This window comes from Arvicanthis niloticus, chromosome 2 (assembly GCF_011762505.2).
Source record: "Arvicanthis niloticus isolate mArvNil1 chromosome 2, mArvNil1.pat.X, whole genome shotgun sequence".
NCBI classification, from domain to species: Eukaryota; Metazoa; Chordata; class Mammalia; order Rodentia; family Muridae; genus Arvicanthis; species Arvicanthis niloticus.
Window position 1 is genome coordinate 16,569,237 of NC_047659.1, and position 17,657 is coordinate 16,586,893.

Consider the following 17,657-nt stretch of genomic DNA (forward strand, 5'->3'; position numbering starts at 1 on the left):
CACTGTGTGCCTATGATAGGTGCCCAGCACACACATCCACCATTAGTGCAGCCTCCTGCATGGTTTGTCTTTAACACAGGCCATCATTTAACCCTTTGGAGGCATCATCTGGGGTGATTGAGGACCCAGAACTTCCTGGAGTTTAGTATCAGTCCTACCTTGGCTGCTCAGGAGGAGGAATTCCTCTCTGGAGAGTGACAAGGCCCTACCATTCTGTTCCCTTCCCAGCGCTGGCAGCCAGCAAGGCTTCCCCTACTGTGGATAAAGGAAGGAAGGGAATCTGGCTCAATTTGTTTATCAGGGATCCTTATCTCTGTGGTCAGGCAGTTCCGGGTATCCCAGCCGTGACACCTCCCAGAGAAATCTTGAGCAAGCACACACATCCTGTACCCAGACTAAACTTCACCTCTCCTCCCCTGTGAAGTAGAAGTAACATTCTGGTCGTGCCCACATCAGGAAGAGAAAAGTAGGTAAACTTGAGGGTGTGAATCCTTCCTGTACCCAGTAGAGGACTTGGGCCTGGCACACGTCAGATAGCTTATAAAATCTTGCTGAATAGAAACTTGCTGCTGTCAGCACTAACACCACGCTGCTCCTGGGTGCCTGTCGCCAGGTCTCCCCACGGAAATGTTTTTGTGTTGTTCCACGAACATGCATGCCTCCATGAGTGGAGGCTCATGGAGTGAGCAGCCTTGAGCCCAGGAAAGGTGTTCCAGGCTTTGAATGCTCTCATGACCCATCGGCGTATACCAACACTTGGTGCTCTGTAAAAGCACACCAGAAGGAGAGCCGGGGCATTGATCTCTGCCCATCACGTGGCTAACTGTGTGCAGATAGACTGGGGCCCTGAGTCACAAGCTTCTGGTTTGCAGACCCAGTTCCATTGCTATCACTGTAGATTCTGTCCCCAGCATACAGCTGGGTCTTCCTAGCCTCTGAGCCTTTGCACATTCATTAAATACCCATCCTGCCTTCCACTCGCAGGTACTTCCTGTTCTGAGGAAATACCGTAGCCCCAGGGCCCCTTCTGGGGTCTCTGATGAGACTGAGGCTGTGTGTAAGTGGATGGAGGGTCATCTTGGCTCCTGAGAGGAGTAGGAAATGCAGGTGGACTTTTAAAATAATTATTCTGTGTTGATAAAACCAAGAAAAGAGCCAGGAGAATTTCCTGAGTGCTCCCCACAGAGTTCCCTCTGTAGATTAAGGAACAGGACACCTAGGAAGGGGATTGCTGGGTAGTTATTCCAACTGGCTTTGGACCTGCCTGAGTGGCTGTCCAGATTACACCCTACTTCAGTGTCCATTCCTAGAGGTTTCCAGATGCCTGTGAAGGGAGCATGTGTGCACCCAGAACTTTCCTTGCATCTCCATTTTTGATGAGGGTACCTCTTAATTTCACAGGCAGAAGATTTTGCTGGATTCACTTCATACCTTACAAAGCCATACTGGATTTGTATGTGGGGCCGGTGTCAGTGTATGTACACTTGTTTGCTGTGGACACACCGGTGGGGGGGGGGGCTGGGGAGCAGTCAGAGGAGGACATCAAGTGTTTTCTGCCTTCTTTGAAATGGTCTGTCACTGAACTTGGACCTAGGCAGGCAGCCAGTAAGCACCCATAATCCTCCAGTCTCTGCATCCCACAGCACTGGGGTTATAGGCATGTGTGGCCACTCCCATCTTTTTTATGCGAAAACTGGGGATTAGAACTTATATTCTCATGTTAGCACAGCAGGCCTTCCGATCTACTGAACCTCCCTGGATCTTAGATTTTTACTTTGCTCTCTCCCTGCTCTCTCTACAGAGGTCAGTTTATACCTCTCTGAACCTCAGTTTCTTGTAGAGACAACAGTGCTAGCCTCATGGGGTGAGTTGATTCATCCACATACATGACCTGGGGAGGCAGGGGGAGGGGTGAACATGTGATTTAGTGGCAGTTTCTTCTCAGCATGACTTTTCCTTACTCAAGAGAGTCAAGAGAAACCAAATTGGCTGGCTATTTGTTTAAGCCAAAAAATGTTGGAAGAATTTTGTTTGGGAAGACAGGCTTCGGTTTTCGGTCAGAACTATGCTCCCTCTGGAATTGCATGGTTGGATGTCCAGGCATATTTTAAAAGCTTGGTGACCACCCAAGTCTTTGAGCCTTCCACGTGGATGCTCCGAGGTCACACTCTTCCGGAATCCTTCACACAGCGGGTCTGCTCATTGCGTCAGGAGTGGCACTTCCACAGAGCAGTGATGTCTAACTATGAATAGATGTTTTTTCCTCTCTTTCTTGGACACATGAATGGCAGTCGCCCTCCTGCAGTCCCCGAGGCTGACCTGTGTGGAAGTCTCCAATACGGACATCACAGTAGGGTCATCCATTTCTGTTTGCATGGGCTCCTCTCAGCGAGGCTCAAAGAGACAGGTCGATTGCTGCTGTGACTCAGGGGGCCTCCTGAGGGGCTCCTGGGCCCTGGTCTATAAAGGCTGCTAAGTGTACTGAAGGAGTTGGACTTCACCAAAAAGCAGCGGTAGCTGAGACTGTCTCCAAACTGCGGCTGCTGCCTAATCGGGGCCTCTAGTCACTGTGCAGAGTGTTCTCTTAAAACAGGAAGAATGCTAGGGACCAGCCAGCACCCGCTTCAGGGTGGGGCTGAGCTGTCTGGTCAGGTCACCTGACTTTCACCTAGCTCAGGTCGCCTGCCTCTGCGCTTCAGCTTTCTCCTTTTGCAAGATGGAAATATAATGGCATACCTGTTTCTCAAAATACTAAAGGGATCCAGTTAGTTATCATTCAAACTCACAGACCTGTGCTTGGTACAGAGTGGATAAATGAGGGTAAACTGGGGCCCCAAGAAGGCCAGGGACTCATCGATGGTCACGTAGCTAGCCAGGGCTGCAGCACATGATGTACTGTCTCGTGGACACGTCCCTTCCTTCCTGCTCAGACTTTCTCAACTGTCTTCTCTGCAGAGGAAGTCGCATGACCCTCAGCCACAGGAATTCTAGCATCAGTGTCTGGAGTCTCCTTGGCTGCCTGCTATTCAGTTGCTGTTTTTCCATGTCTTTCTCATAGAGCTTTGGAGGGTCTCTCCTCTCTGTGCAAATAGAAAAATTAACCTTTTGGACAGGAGTCTGAAGACTTAATGTGTGTCCTTCCGTGTGCCCCCGAAACAGCCTTCCCCCACCCCCCCTGCAGCCTGTTGTCTTGCCTGTTGTCTGACCTGTCCACCTGTGATTGCTGCAGAAGTAGGCCAGCCAGGTGGTGCCCCCCCCCCCCAACACAGGTGGCTGTGGATGATCAGGGTAATAGCTGGTTAAACAAAAGCCCATGACGCATCCTTCTAGGAAATGAGGCACACCCCCAGAAATGCCACCGCTTCCTCTGTCGTGCTGCCTCAAAGGTTGTTTGAGTCATCAGCACTTTCCCCAGTCCCTCAGCACACTGAAGTGCACTGCCACCACTCTCGAGCTGAGGCTAGGTGGCTGGGTGTCACCTCTGTGGGCACTAAGGCATCAGGACTGAGTAGCTTCCTTGTTTCTACCACGCATCCATAAGCTCTGACAACTCCCGCCCAGGGTGTGGGTATGACTCTTACGGGGTGGCGGGGTGGGAGTATGTGTGTGTGTGGGGGGGGAATGGTGCCCACAGACTTTCCAAGCTACAGTTTCCACATTTGTGAAACATGCAGACGGAAAAGCCAGCAGCAGTGTATGGGGGCCAGCCCATGTTCAGTCCTCTGGACTTTTTACCTGAGAGACCCTGGCTATCACCTGGGATCACACGGGGCCACAACAGTTGTTAATATACTGTTTTGGGGTTTGAGGGTGGTATGGGTGACTGCCCCTCTGCAGACCATCAGAAGTGCCACATACAAACAAACAAACAAACAAAAATGTTATCATTGGTTACCAGAATGTGCTTATGTCTCTGACCCATACTGTCCAATAAGAAGAGAGTGCTCTTCAGTGTTGAACAAGTGACAATAGCCAGTTTGTTAAACACCACCAGGGAGCTTCCTGTAAGGTATGATAACCCTCTCATACCCAGAGCTTAGGTGTGTGCCCATGGTTACAGAGGGAGGCCGGGGCTCAGAAAGGGAAATAATATACTAAAAGACAAACTGTACAGCAAGGAGTCCTCAGCCCCTGTGTCTTCCCCATGTTCCTGATGGTCTGCTAGAGCACCCCTTTTGTCCCTAGAGAATGTTGAACAAAGTGATCTGGGGGGTCTCTGTACAAACCCTTGGTTTATACTATTTGCTAATTTCTTCCCATGGTTAGGTTCAACTGTCTCATCAAATCCCTAAGAATTTACCAAGAAGCGCCTCAAGCCAAGTAGTAGTAGACAACTTAGCACACTTCCATGCCCTACCCTGGCAACGTAACAGCCCCACCCACCCTACGCCCACCAAACCCCAAGGCCCTAGAGCCAAGAATATACCTGGGCTTCAAGAGATATCTGTGTCTAGATGCCCTTAGATGTCCCCCTCACCCAGGTCCTGTAGTCTGTGTATCACACAAAGACCTGGCAGGTGGATGAACCCAGAGGACAGCCTGTAGCTAGGATATGCAGGCCCACCAGCCCCTCCGTGTGCCATATTCCTGCCAGGCCCGGAGCAGAGCCCTGTAAATGCGGGATATAATGGACAATAAAAGTCGTCGGAAAATAGTGACTCTCCTAGGACCACAGTCGTCCCTGCCACAAGCTGCCTGCCAGAACCACGAGCCCTGTGATCATGAGGCACTATCGTCATGTAAATATATAGGGTCTCTTGCCAGTCCCAGCCAAGATTTATGTTACTGAGGCAGTGGGGGAAGGGCAGCTTAGACTCATTCTGGTAACTTGTGAAATGCTGTCGCCATCTCTAATGTGTTCCAGCTTCAGGAGGATGAAGAGGGGAGGGTAGGAGGTGCACCAGAGGCCCCGAGTGCCCTGGGGCCTGGGGTTCCTAGGAGAGTGAGCAATGGCTTTACGGTAAAAGATTGTTTGCAGAATTTGTGTTGCAGACATCTGTTCTTGAGTAAGCACTGTTTGGCTCTGAAATTCATCCTCACAGTGTCGCAGTAACCATACATGAACTTCTATGTGAACTTGGGTCCTGACCGTCTGCAGCAGGTGTTTACCAGCATGTTCTCACACAGTCTTTCAACAACCCCATAGGGCTGGTCCTGAAAGGCCCCTGTTTTCAGAAGACAGAATTATAGACATGGATGGGGCACTGGCTCACATTCAGGTAGCTGGACAGAGACAGCATGGGATTTGAACCCAGAGCTCTCAGACTCCAGAGCCTGGACTGAAGAAGCCTCCTTGATCCCTCCAAACAGCATACTGAAGCACTTTGTTCTGGTTGTCCCTGACCCCTCACTTTGGCTTCTCAGAAGGCAGCGATGCGGTTCACCCAGGAGTGGTCACAGGCCTGAGCTCTCAGCCAAGCTCTGCTGCTCCAGCTGGATATAGTGGGCAAGGCTGTCCCATCATCTGTAGGTACACGAGACTGCCTTGCAGAGTCACTTTGTGAGCATACTCACTGCCAGTGTCCTCAGCTGGTTTGGCCCAGCTGCCGGCAGTTAGGGGAACTCTGGGTGTAGTGATTTTTCCATGCAGTACGGCCACTGTGGATGTGTATGGCAGCCCACAGCAGGCTTGGGAGCCCCCACATGGCCGTGAGTCTGGCAGCAGCATGCAGAAAGTGTCCTCAGACCAGAGAACAAATCCTCTTTGCTTACTAGGCCTAGAAGAACTACTTTCCTCCTAGAATCGAGCATGTGATTGGAGATGAGATCCAGCTGTTTCAGAGTATCCCAGTGAGTCCCAGACCCTCCGTCACACAAAAAGGACCATCCCCAGACCCATGTGGTAGGTGGGGAATCTGAGGCCCAGAGACAGTCTTGGACTTTCCTGTGACAAGCAGCCTTGTGAGCACTCAGGTTGTACCTCCTGGGCTACCATACCTGGTTGTGTGCCACGACCCAGAGGCAGAGTCCCTCAGGTAGAGTTAAAAGTGGCCACCCATTAGGGGTTGGAGAGATAACCCAATGGATAAAACATTTACCAAGTAAGTATGAGAAACAACATCCAGATTGCTAGCACCTAAATTAGCGCCACACCTGAAGCAGTGTGGTGGTCTAGCTTGGGAGGCAGACACAGGGTTCCTGTGTCAGTGAATGAAGTGGAGAGTAGAGAAAGATACTGAGTACAAACTCTGGCCTCCACACACATGTGTGTGTGTGAACATGCACCCAAACTCACACATGCTGTACCCTCACACATGCAAAACAAAAACTTACCCTTTGGGGGAAAAATGGCTACTTGTTCCAGATCTAACTCAACTCAGGTCTTGCAAGTGTCTGATCAGGAGAGACACAGGAAACAGCTGCAGAGCTTGTGATTAGGTGGCTGTGTGAGTGGACAGGATTGGACTAAGGAGCTAGTGTCATTGGAGATTGTGAAGGGAGCTCACTGTCACTCTCAGGAGGCCCTCACCCACCTTGCCTGGAATCTTCTCTATGAACCAGGCTAATAGAGTCATAGAAGACACAGGTCTTTGAACACCTCCTCCTTGGGAATCATATACCCCCAGACCTGGCCTTGGAGTCCAGCCTCTATGGCTGGCTGGCCTGGGCCCAGCAGCTGTCACCAAGGGAGCCAGCAGTAGGCATATGCCTGACAGTTGGGGCCGGCAGGGAAGGTGTATTGGCAGGTGGCCGAGCCCTTGTGCCAGAGTCTGGCACAGCATGGCCTCTAGAGCTTCAGCTGCCATATGCCAGTGTCAGTCCTCACAGCAGTGATACTGCAGATGGGGTGCAGGGTAGAAGTGGCTCTTGTTCTGGAGGAGGCAGGTGTGGTCCATGGAGTGAAGAAGCCTGGAGTAGGCCTGGGGGCAGGAGATGCTATCCTCTCTCCCTATAAGGACACAGAGGACATGGTGGCCAGTGGAAGGGCCACAACTTGAACCCAGCCTGCCACTGTGCCTTTGACTCTTCTGTGTCCTCTGCTGTGAACCCCTTTTCCCTCAGTCCAGCCCTGCCCACCTGTCTAGCTATTGGGTGTTGGGGGATGGAGGGGTACGAGAAGCTGTGTGTGACCACTCCCGCCTCTTCTCGAGGCACTGTTAGATACTTTTCTGGCCTGTGGCCCCAGTAAGAACAGGGGCTTTTTGTCTATGGCATCTTGGGTTTCCCAATTGTCAGCATGGTTTCTGCGTCGAAGAGGCAGCTGGAAGGACTTGGAGAAGAGGGGGGAGGAGAGAGGAAGCCTGGGAACACTCTAGGGCTGCAGTTCCTGGACCTGTGGCCTTGTTTTAAAGAGCAAAGCACAGTAGGACAGTAAGGATGGAATCAGAACAAAACAATGATCCCACTGTTTGGGTGTCTGTTGGGAGGCAGGCTCAGAGCTGAGCACTTCTGACCCTTGTGATGTCATATAGTCCTCTAGCATTCTGGGAGAGTAGATGCTGTCCTTGTCCCCATTTAACCTATGAAAAGACCTGGGCACATAGTGGGAATGTGGCAGATCCTGGCCTCAAGAGCAGCATTGGTGTTTGACGAACCCTCTTTCGTGGCCAGCAGATAGGCCTTGTCCAGCATGCAAATAATAGGAAGGGCCAAGCTTTCATTTATATTAAAAAGTTGCCCCCTTATGTATGTTAGTGCGTCCATGTGTATGAATACATACGGGGCTCCGGAGGATAACCTCAAGGGTTAGCCCTTGACCTTATTTGAGTCTCCTGTTTGTGGCTGCATGCACTAAGCCAGCCGGGCTGCAAGCTTCCAGGGATTCTGCTGCCCTGACTTACCGTCTCACAGAAGGCGTGCTGGAGTATTGACAGGCTATGGTGTCCAGCTGACTTGGGTTCTAGGGGTCTGATATCATCCTACTGTGTTTAGAGTCTCAGGTGACCTCTGCCTCAGTGTCCTGGTGGATAAAATGAGGGGCTGACCAGGCCATCTCAGAGAGTGGGTTTTAAGCTACCTGCATTGGCTTCTGTACCGGCTGGTGGCCACTGCCGCCAGCTTGTACTCCTCGGTGGGCAGGAGGCTCTGTGGGGGTTGTGACAAGTTCCATTTGCCATGGAGGTGGCAGTCCCAGCTATTTTTGGCACAGTGCGAGGTGGGGGAGTTTCCCTTTGGTGGTGTCTGGGGACAAGAGTCTTGGGAAGGGGAAGTCCTCAGCACAGGCAGAAGGGGCCAGTGTCCCTCACCTGTGTTGGCACACAGAGGCCATTTGGATCCCTGGAGGCTTTGGACATCGTACCAGTCCTCAATCCTCAGCTAAGCAGACTTGGCCTAGGGCTGCTCACTTCAGGAGGTACCAGACCAGTCAATCTCCTTTCCCCCTTCCTGCTTCTTGTACTCCTGAGGCCCAGCTAGTGACAGGAGCCAGACCCCAGAGACCTCCAGATCCTGAACTCAGAGGGTTACCAGACCTAGCTGCACCTCTGCTATCTACTGCTTCCTCAACTGCCTGCCAGCAGGGGCAGCCAGAAAGGATTGCACTGCCACTAGCCTGAGAGACCCTTGCCACTGCTGTGGGGCATGGCAGGTGCTGCCGGCCAGGATCCTGTTAAGCAGTCCCCAGTCTTTGCTAGAACTCCTGGGGTAGTGGTGGTGACAGGTGGAGCACATGACCCTGGGGTGGAATCTGAAGCTAGGGGTGTCCCCTAGGGAAGGCTGACACTCTGCTGGGCCGAGGGACAAGCTTGGGACAGACCTTGAATCTGGAGCCCCTTGGGGCTACTCTGCTGGCTTTCTCCACGTTCTGCTGTTGGTTGTAGGAATGTTAGTGTCTGAGGAAGGACTTGGGGATAGATGGATTTCTACTCTTCAAGACTCTGCCCTGAAATGTGGCTCTGTGGCTCTGTGGCTCTGGCCAGTCTCTTCTCTTTTGAAGCCACTGGTAGCCTTTATCTAACCGTTCTCTGTGCCCACTGAGCCCTGGGGGTGAGTGATTTGGTCTCTACTTTTGAGGGAAGGGAAATTTCACAAAGGACCAGAGCCAAACTACTAGCGACACACTGCAGGCAGGGGAGGAAATCTGGGAGTTCTGCCTGGAGGCTGTGCAGTTGGGTATTGGGGTAGGAGTGAATTTTGCCAGGAGACCATTTACTTCAGATATAGAAAAGCCTGCCAATATCTGGAGGAAAATTTATTTCTGAGGTAGAGGCCCAGCAGGAATCACTGAGGTGGTGGGTTTCTTAGGAACCCTGGGGTATGAGATCCTAGCTTTTGACTCCTGGTGATTTCTAAAGATCATTTCAGACTTTGGAAAGAGAGTCAGGGCTGGGGTCACACAGGTCCCATTGTTTACCAACTTGGTAGGTCATTTAACTTTCTTGTGCCTCAGTGTCCTCATCCATTAAATGGGGGTTGCAGACATCCACAGGAGAGAACGTGTGCAGAAGACACACTTAGCAGATCTCAGCTTTATCTTGAGTAATTTAAACCAGGACCTTGCCCCATAGGACTCCACCCTCTCACTCTTTCTCTAAGAAAAAGGTGGGATCTTTGGATCTTTTCCTTGTTACCTAGGAAAGGTGAGTGAAATGTGTCCAGGAGCTAGTGTTGATTTTTACAAGTCCTGGGAACTTGTGTCTGTGTGGTATAAGGTTTGTTTTGAATGATAACTTCTGTCTGATCTTCTACCATAGGGATTACAAGGCTTTGGGGTGCTTCTTCAGCTGCCAGTGAGAGTTCATCTAGTCAGCTCTCATTAGGTTCCCTTTGTGCCAGACCTGGGCAAGGCCTGGTGGTGGTGGTTGGGTCTCTGTGACCACCATGGTCAGCAGAGTAACAATAAATGAGAGGCAGGAAAGCAGTTTGGTTCAACCCGATTCCGCAACCAGCTTTGGGTCAAACTTTGAGCGTCTGACCCAAGAAGTTTATTTTAGGTATAGTCAAGTATGGTACAATTTGGTGAAAATTTTCCTGTGTGCACGATAAACCTTAAGACATGACTGCATGGAAACTCTTTGTAAAGTGCATATGAAATCTTCGATAAAGGTGGGTTATAGATTGACCTGCTCTGGATAAGGGTCTGGGGGAGGACCTGGTGTGGTTCTCTCGTGCAGAGGCCACCAGGCTATTAACCACATCTGCCACCAGCAGTCTGGGCAGATAACAGATTATGCATCTCTGCTTTTGTGTTTTTTGTGTTTTTAAGCCTGTGTGTTTAACATTCCTGGTTCCCTCGGTGCATATCTGTGTGCACAAGAAACTCTGTGCCTCCCACAGCCTAAAAACTTGAAAATGACACTAGGGTTAGTCTCTACTCTCAATGGCCAGCTTCAGAATGACAAAGGAAGCAGTCCGTGTCCCTTAGTGTCGGTTTTAGGGAAAAATCATGTGGACCTTGTCATATTGGGACAGAAAAAGTTACCCTCATTGCTACCCAGTTGCTTGCTATATCCTCAGAAAGCACCTGGCCACCCTGGAAAGGTATGCATGCCCCTTTTTTCTACAGAACTTTGAACTCAGAGAAAGGATAACACTCTCCCAAGATCCCACAAATACCTGAGCCTGGGGCAGGCCAGAGACTTGACCAGGTAGAGGGTGTGACCATGTGAATTAAGAGGTCATTGATAGGTCTTTTGGGTAAAGGCTGGTACATGGAGAAGTCTGGAAGGACTGGGGTGTTGTGTAAGGGCAGGGAAGCTCTGTAGTGTAGCTGGGCTGCCAGGGTCTGGGAGGGTGGGTTATAGTGGGCTGGCTAGTGCCAGCTGGGCATGACTTGGGAACATCTCACTCTGACCTGTGGCCTTTGCCTGGGAAGCCTTGCAGACTGTTAAAAAATACCTTCAGGGTGGGGATGATGTTCAGTGGGTAAGAACACTTGCTGTGTAGGCATGAGTTCACCCCCAGCATCTGCATGTATAGTCATGTCTATAACCATAGCATAAGTAGGGGCATTGGGGAGAAGGAGACAGGAGAATGGCTGGGACTTGCTGGCTACCATCCTTGTCTCAGGGAATGAATCAGAAAGTAGAGGACACCTGAAGGCCTCCTCTGGTCTCTGCACATGTGTACATAGTCTACATACCAGCAGACACACAAAAATCAGAAAAGAGAACCCTCCAGTGTTAGGGCCAAGGGTGTTGGACTGCAGGATCTGAGAAGAGTTGTGTCTAGGAAAGGACTTGAGTGGGGACACTTGGGAGGTAGAATCAACAAGACCATTCAGGCCTGCGAGTGAAGGTGAAGCTCAGGGTGGAGCCTGGTTCTGGCTGAGATGAAGACTCAGGAAGGGCAGGCCTTAAGCTGGTTTGAGCAGTGTCACTGGCTATGCCTGGATCTGGAGTACCCCAGAGGGATCCTAGGCTGGCAGGAGGAAGATAAAGGTAGTGCAGTGGGCAGGGGTGCAAGGAGGGAATAGGTAAGGGAGAGGGAGGGGAGAGGAGGGGGAGCCCTGTGCTCCAGGGATCTGGCTCTGTGTCTCTCAGGCCCATCTTGGGGTGGCCCCCACTGCCTGAGAAAGGGGCCCATGTAGGACCTCACTGTGACATGCACCAGGTGTCCACTGACTATGGTGCTACAGAGTCTGAGTAGTGTGTGTGGTCTGGAGGGGCGAGGTTGGGAAGGGTTACGGGGACAAAGGACCAGTTTGGAAACTAGACATCATCTGTCTTTTCCAGCCTAACCAGCCCTCAGAGTTCTGGCCTGAGCCCTATTTCCTGTCCAGTGAAAACCCATTAACATCTGCTTAACCGAGACCAGTGGGGAAGGGGCACTGGCCTGGGAGAGTACACAGTAGCCTTAGCTGCATCCTGCGGTTGGATTCACTCAGTCACTCTATCCTTGTGTGCTCTTCCAAGGCTGTGTGGATGGACATAGGAAGACTTGGTTTCAAGTGTCAGTTGTTCCTGCTGCCTCCTGTGTAACTTTGGACTGTCACTCAACCAGTCTGACTTTCATTTCCTCCTCTGTATGTGGACTCTAGCAGTCACATGGAGTATACATAGTACCCACCATGTTACTATCAAGTTCCCCAATAACTGGTCCATATGTCACACACTCCAGTCTGCCTCTCACCTGCGGGACTTCTTCCTTGCTTTGAGAAGCTGGGCAGATGGTGCCCTGATCATTTTGTAGGTTTACTTTGACAAGACATGGTCCTTTTCGGAGCCTCAGTTTTCTCATCTGCACAGTGGGGAGAGTGGCACCTCATCTTAGGAAATGGTAAAGACCTGTGGATGCTGTCTAATGCTGACGCTGTGCCCGCTTGACCCCGTAAGTGTCCAGGAAGCGGGACCTGCTATGTCTCCTTGCTGGGCCTTGGGCCTCCAGCCCTAGGCTGCACTTTGGGTAGTGAGCACCCAAACTAGGTTTCTGTCATTAGGATCTAGGTGGACACTAGGTAGACTGTGCTGCTCTGGGCATGGTTATCTCTCACAGAGACAGCGTCTAGGACACACCAGCCTCGTGAGGGGTGATGTTCAGTAGCAGATCAAGGTAGACCTTACCCTGAGATGAAGTCCCCAGAAATTGGGAGGCAAGTCTCAGGTGGCAGTCCTGGGAGAAAGGCCAATTGGAACATCAAGTCCAACCTAGTACAGCCTCCAGCCTCCAGCCTCCTCTGTCTCCCTAAGGTCCCTGCCACATGAGAGAGGGATCCGTCCAAGGCCAGGCAGAATTGCCACAGTTCACATGAAGAAAGACACATGCAGTGTGACTTTGGGCAAGTGTCTCTCCCTCACTGAACCTTAGCCCCCATGATACCATTTGTGCAGGCAGGTACCCTCCATTACTCTTGGAGGGTTAGCATAAATAATGCTTGCAGTGGTCAGAGCTTCCGGCACTTTACACGGAATGGGTGATCCACCAAGTTACTCTCAGAGGTCCATCTGCTGGTTTACCCATTTGCCGTGTGAGGAAGCAGGCTCTAGTTGTAGGAAAATGGGGTAACATTTTAACACGGCGACCAAGCTCTCTAGTGTGTCCCTCTTGAACCCCAAGTTGTTCCAGGTTCATCGCTGGCTGCCTGGTAGACACGTGACAGTTCTTTGTTGCTTTAAGCACCAAAGCCAGGAGCCTAGGTGAAAGGTCACATGGTGTGTGCACGTCACAGCACTTCCAAGCACAAGCATTTGCTCACTTCAGAGGAAAGGCAGGCTGAGATGGTTCAGCAGGGCCTATGGCTCTGGGTCACATTCCACAGATTTTTGACCCCTGCCTTGGGCTTGGCAGCCAGTGACTCATTGTTCTGCAACTTGGCAAGGGCTGGAAGATCCTGGAATCCCCAGGGTGGTTGGGCCAGGAGACTCTCCATATTACTCAAAGCATTCATTCCCTCTGGTCTGTCCCTGCACTCCATGTCTCCCTCCAGATGCCCTTACCTGCATCTGACTCTGGAAGAAACAGGGTTTTTGTAGAAATGTGCAGTGTGCGGAGGTTGGGTGTTATGGAATGCAGCTCTCTTCAAGTCCTGCCTTCCGTGACTCCCTGGGGACCAAAATCTCTGGAAGGAGAACCACTGAAGTCTGAACCCAAATTCTCATCTGTAGCTTGTTGGACATATGGCTTTGAGCCTCAGTTCCCCTACCGATTATGAGTTTCCCAAAGCCTTGAGGACAAGTGGGAAAGACCTGGCCCATTAAGAAGGGCCCGCTTCCTATTCCCTGCTGGACTCCTTCTGTCTGCAGTGTTCCTCTTAGTCCTTGTCAAGCTGGGCTGTCTTCCTCTCCACCCGGGGGAACACTGAGTGGTAGGCATTCCTGGACTCTGCATGGGTCTGCGTGTCACTGATTGAACGTTGAGGGTTGGGGGGCTTTGCTGGAAGAGTTAAATGTGGATGGTGATCTGGTGTTTGATCTGGAGCACAGTGCCTCTGCAGGTTCTGTCCAGTGGCCTCTGTTGGACAAAAGGCTCCTCGTAAGCACTGGCCCTACATCATGGCTCTTGTGTGGAGACAGGGCTCGTTCTACAAAGTGCCACTGAAAATGATGACAGTGTGGTAGCCTCAGAGGATGCCACTTTAGGTCTAAGTCCTAGCCCTCCTGCGTCTCCATGTGAAACGGCAAGCCTTTCAACCTCCTTGTGCCTCAGTTTCCTTATTTGCTCAGTAGCCTAATTGCAGTCTTAGCTCATGGAGTTGTGTTCAAGTTTACAGGATGAAGGACATATTAAGGGCCCATGCAACAATTGTCATCGTTATCTGTTATTTCAGAGGTGACTTGGGCCCCTTTGTCATAGTCCTGGCACCTCAAGTAAGGTCCACATAGCTGTCTGGAGGCCTGATCCAGGAGGGGCATGGCCTTCCTAAACAGCTGCCAGGCAGCTCAGTGAGATTTACCCGGGGTCCTAGCTAGTGTGTGAAAGAGTGCAGATTCACATTCACGTGCCACACCCCTCCCCCAGCAGCCCCAAACACCTGGGGGCTGGAGCTAGGCGAGGCAGGATGAGGGAAGGGGACTTCAGAGACAGGGTCCAGACAGGCAGGTAGGCAGAGCAGATAACACGCACGGCCAGGACAGAGCAGCCTGTGAGCCCATTCTGGAACCTTCTAAGATAAAGATGGAACCTTCTCCTGAAGACAGTTCTCCAACTTTTTCCCAGAGGTCCCCCTAAGGGCAGAGGACGGTGAACATGTCACCCTGAGGGATGCAGGGGGTGTTGGCCGAATCAGCTGCTAAGCCTGCGGGAGCCTCTGGCTTCCTCTTCAAATTCATGCGCATTTTACATCTGGCTCACTCTTATGCCCAGTTTGTTGTCACAGGCTTTCCCCTTGAGTAACAACAGCGCCTGAGGAAGCTTCTCCGTGCTTATCTGTTTATCCTGGGGCTTTTTGTACCCAGCTCCTCTACCATGTCACCCTGGGGGGGGGGGGTTTGCTCAGCCAGACGATGGGAAGATGGAAGATTCTGAGAGCATCTGGGCCCATCTGCATCCCCTGTAAGACCTGTACTGAGGGACTCGGGGAGGGAGAGACCTACCCATGATGCTATGTATCCTCAGTCAGACACTGCTCCTGTGTATCTGTAGACATGAGGATAAGCCACATCAAAGGTGGTTGATGTCACAGACAGTAGAAATCTACATGAACTGTGCTGGTCTTGGCAGAGGTCCTGTGGCCTCACTTTCTGTTTTTGACTTTATATACCTGTGGGGTAGATAAATGCCCCCAAAGAACAGTGAGGGCCTGGGGAGATAGCGTGATTGGTAAAGTCCTTGCTACACAAACATGAGGACCTGAATTCAATCCCTAGCAACCAAATATAAAGAAGGGAAGTTGTTAGTGAGGACACCACTGTCAGTCTCTGCTCTCTGCTTGCACAAACACATACACACCCACACACATCTGTGGCCACTCAAAGCCAGTGGAGGTAAATGAGTGCCCAGGGATGCAGGAAGAACGATGCTGGAGGCCAGGGATGCAGGAAGAACGATGCTGGAGGCCAGGGATGCAGGAAGAATGATGCTGGAGGCCAGGGATGCAGGAAGAACGATGCTGGAGGCCAGGGGTGCAGGAAGAATGATGCTGGAGGCCAGGGATGCAGGAAGAATGATGCTGGAGGCCAGGGATGCAGGAAGAACAATGCTGGAGGCCAGGGATGCAGGAAGAACGATGCTGGAGGCCAGGGGTGCAGGAAGAACGATGCTGGAGGCCAGGGATGCAGGAAGAATGATGCTGGAGGCCAGGGGTGCAGGAAGAACGATGCTGGAGGCCAGGGATGCAGGAAGAATGATGCTGGAGGCCTGGGATGCAGGAAGAACGATGCTGGAGGCCAGGGATGCAGGAAGAACGATGCTGGAGGCCAGGGATGCAGGAAGAATGATGCTGGAGGCCAGGGATGCAGGAAGAATGATGCTGGAGGCCAGGGATGCAGGAAGAATGATGCTGGAGGCCAGGGATGCAGGAAGAACGATGCTGGAGGCCAGGGATGCAGGAAGAACGATGCTGGAGGCCAGGGATGCAGGAAGAACGATGCTGGAGGCCAGGGATGCAGGAAGAACGATGCTGGAGGCCAGGGATGCAGGAAGAATGATGCTGGAGGCCAGGGATGCAGGAAGAACGATGCTGGAGGCCAGGGATGCAGGAAGAACGATGCTGGAGGCCAGGGATGCAGGAAGAACGATGCTGGAGGCCAGGGATGCAGGAAGAACGATGCTGGAGGCCAGGGATGCAGGAAGAATGATGCTGGAGGCCAGGGATGCAGGAAGAACAATGCTGGAGGCCAGGGATTCAGGAAGAATGATGCTGGAGGCCAGGGTACCTGCTGTAGTGGACTAGGTGCCCTTGATGCACTCGGTAGTTATAAACACACCTAGCATTTGGTTCATGTGGCTGGTAACTGGCTTAGAGGGGTCAGGGAGTGACTTACAGTCTGACCAGATCTGCAGGATATCTGTTTTGACAACAGCAATGGTGCTGATTCTTCTTACTGCTGGTGAGAGATGTTGGGACCTTTAAATGGTAGAGCTTAGTTATGAGGTCATTAGATCACAGGGGCACTGCCTCCAGGAAGGATTATTTCTTATGAGATTAAATTGTTTATAAAAGCTCAAGTCTGACCCCTGAATTTCTGACTGTCTGTATTCTTGACTGGCCATGGGGTCTGTCCTTTTCCCAGGAGTCTCTGCCAGTGTCCTGTTAGCTACCAAGAGGTTCCTGCAAGTGCTAATCAGGCCCTTGAATCTCCAAAGCTGTAAGCTCAGTAAAACTTTTCTTTATAAAGTTGTCCAGACTCAGGCATTTTGGTACAGTAACAAAAATGAGCTAGTCTTAACTAGGGCCTTGCAATGTGGGTTACATGAATGTGAGATAGGACTGACCAGCTTATGTGCTTATTCCTTTGAGATGATAGGAAGGTCATTCATGAACCATAGGGGCGTCTGGCTCTCTAGGGACTATAGTACAGCTGCTAAGGAGCCTGGTCAGGACCCCTGGAGTTCAGACTAGAATTGGGGCAGAGAGTGGGTCTGTAGATGCTTCAGGGTTTTTCTACTTACCTGAGCTACACTGATGCCTCTGTATATGCCTCATATACAAGTGCAAGCCTGGCCAGTGGAAGGCGTTAAAGACATATTATGGGGTACATGGCAGGCTTTCCTACATAAGAGAACCATTCTCCTAGCCAGAAAGCTCCCGTGTATGTCTTGGTCTTTGCCACAAAGAGGCCAGTGTGATGGGCCTCTAGCACTAGGAGTAGAAGACACTCTCCCAGGAGTAGGAAGACATTCAATTGCCTTCTGCTCATAATTGGGTGCATAGTGTGGGCATTATCAGGTCAGTCCTGGACATGAGAGCTAACCTGTTCAGAGCCCTGCCTGGAGGTTCACAAGAACCTGCGCCCTCCAGTGTCACTGTGTCTGCTAAGTACTGCCAGAGTCTGGCTTTGTTCTCTTGGCCACTCATGCTGCCCACTTGGGCTTATATAGGGTGTTGGGGACAGCAGAACAGACCAGCTCCCTATTGAAAGGATGTAGAAAAATGTCTGGTCGTGAGGGTTGAAGCTGAAGTTTGTGGTGGTTTGAATGAGGCTCAGGTTGGTGCTGCTGTTGGGGAGGTTTAGGTGGTGTACTTTGCTGTAGGAAGTACATCACTGAGGACAGGCTTTCAGATTCTATAACCTCACCCTACTCTAAAGGATGTTCTGGCAGCCATGTTGTCCCTGCCGTTATGGTCTCTTAACCCTGTGAAACCATAAGCCAAAATAAAGTCTTTTCTACAAGTTGATTCT

General features: G+C 51.3%; 1 protein-coding gene across 2 annotated transcripts in view; it reads left to right on the top strand.

Annotated features, from left to right (window-relative positions):
* The window catches only part of Nek6 (NIMA related kinase 6), a 74,544-nt gene that overhangs the window by 23,379 nt on the left and 33,508 nt on the right, over positions 1-17,657 (top strand). The window lies entirely within an intron of this gene.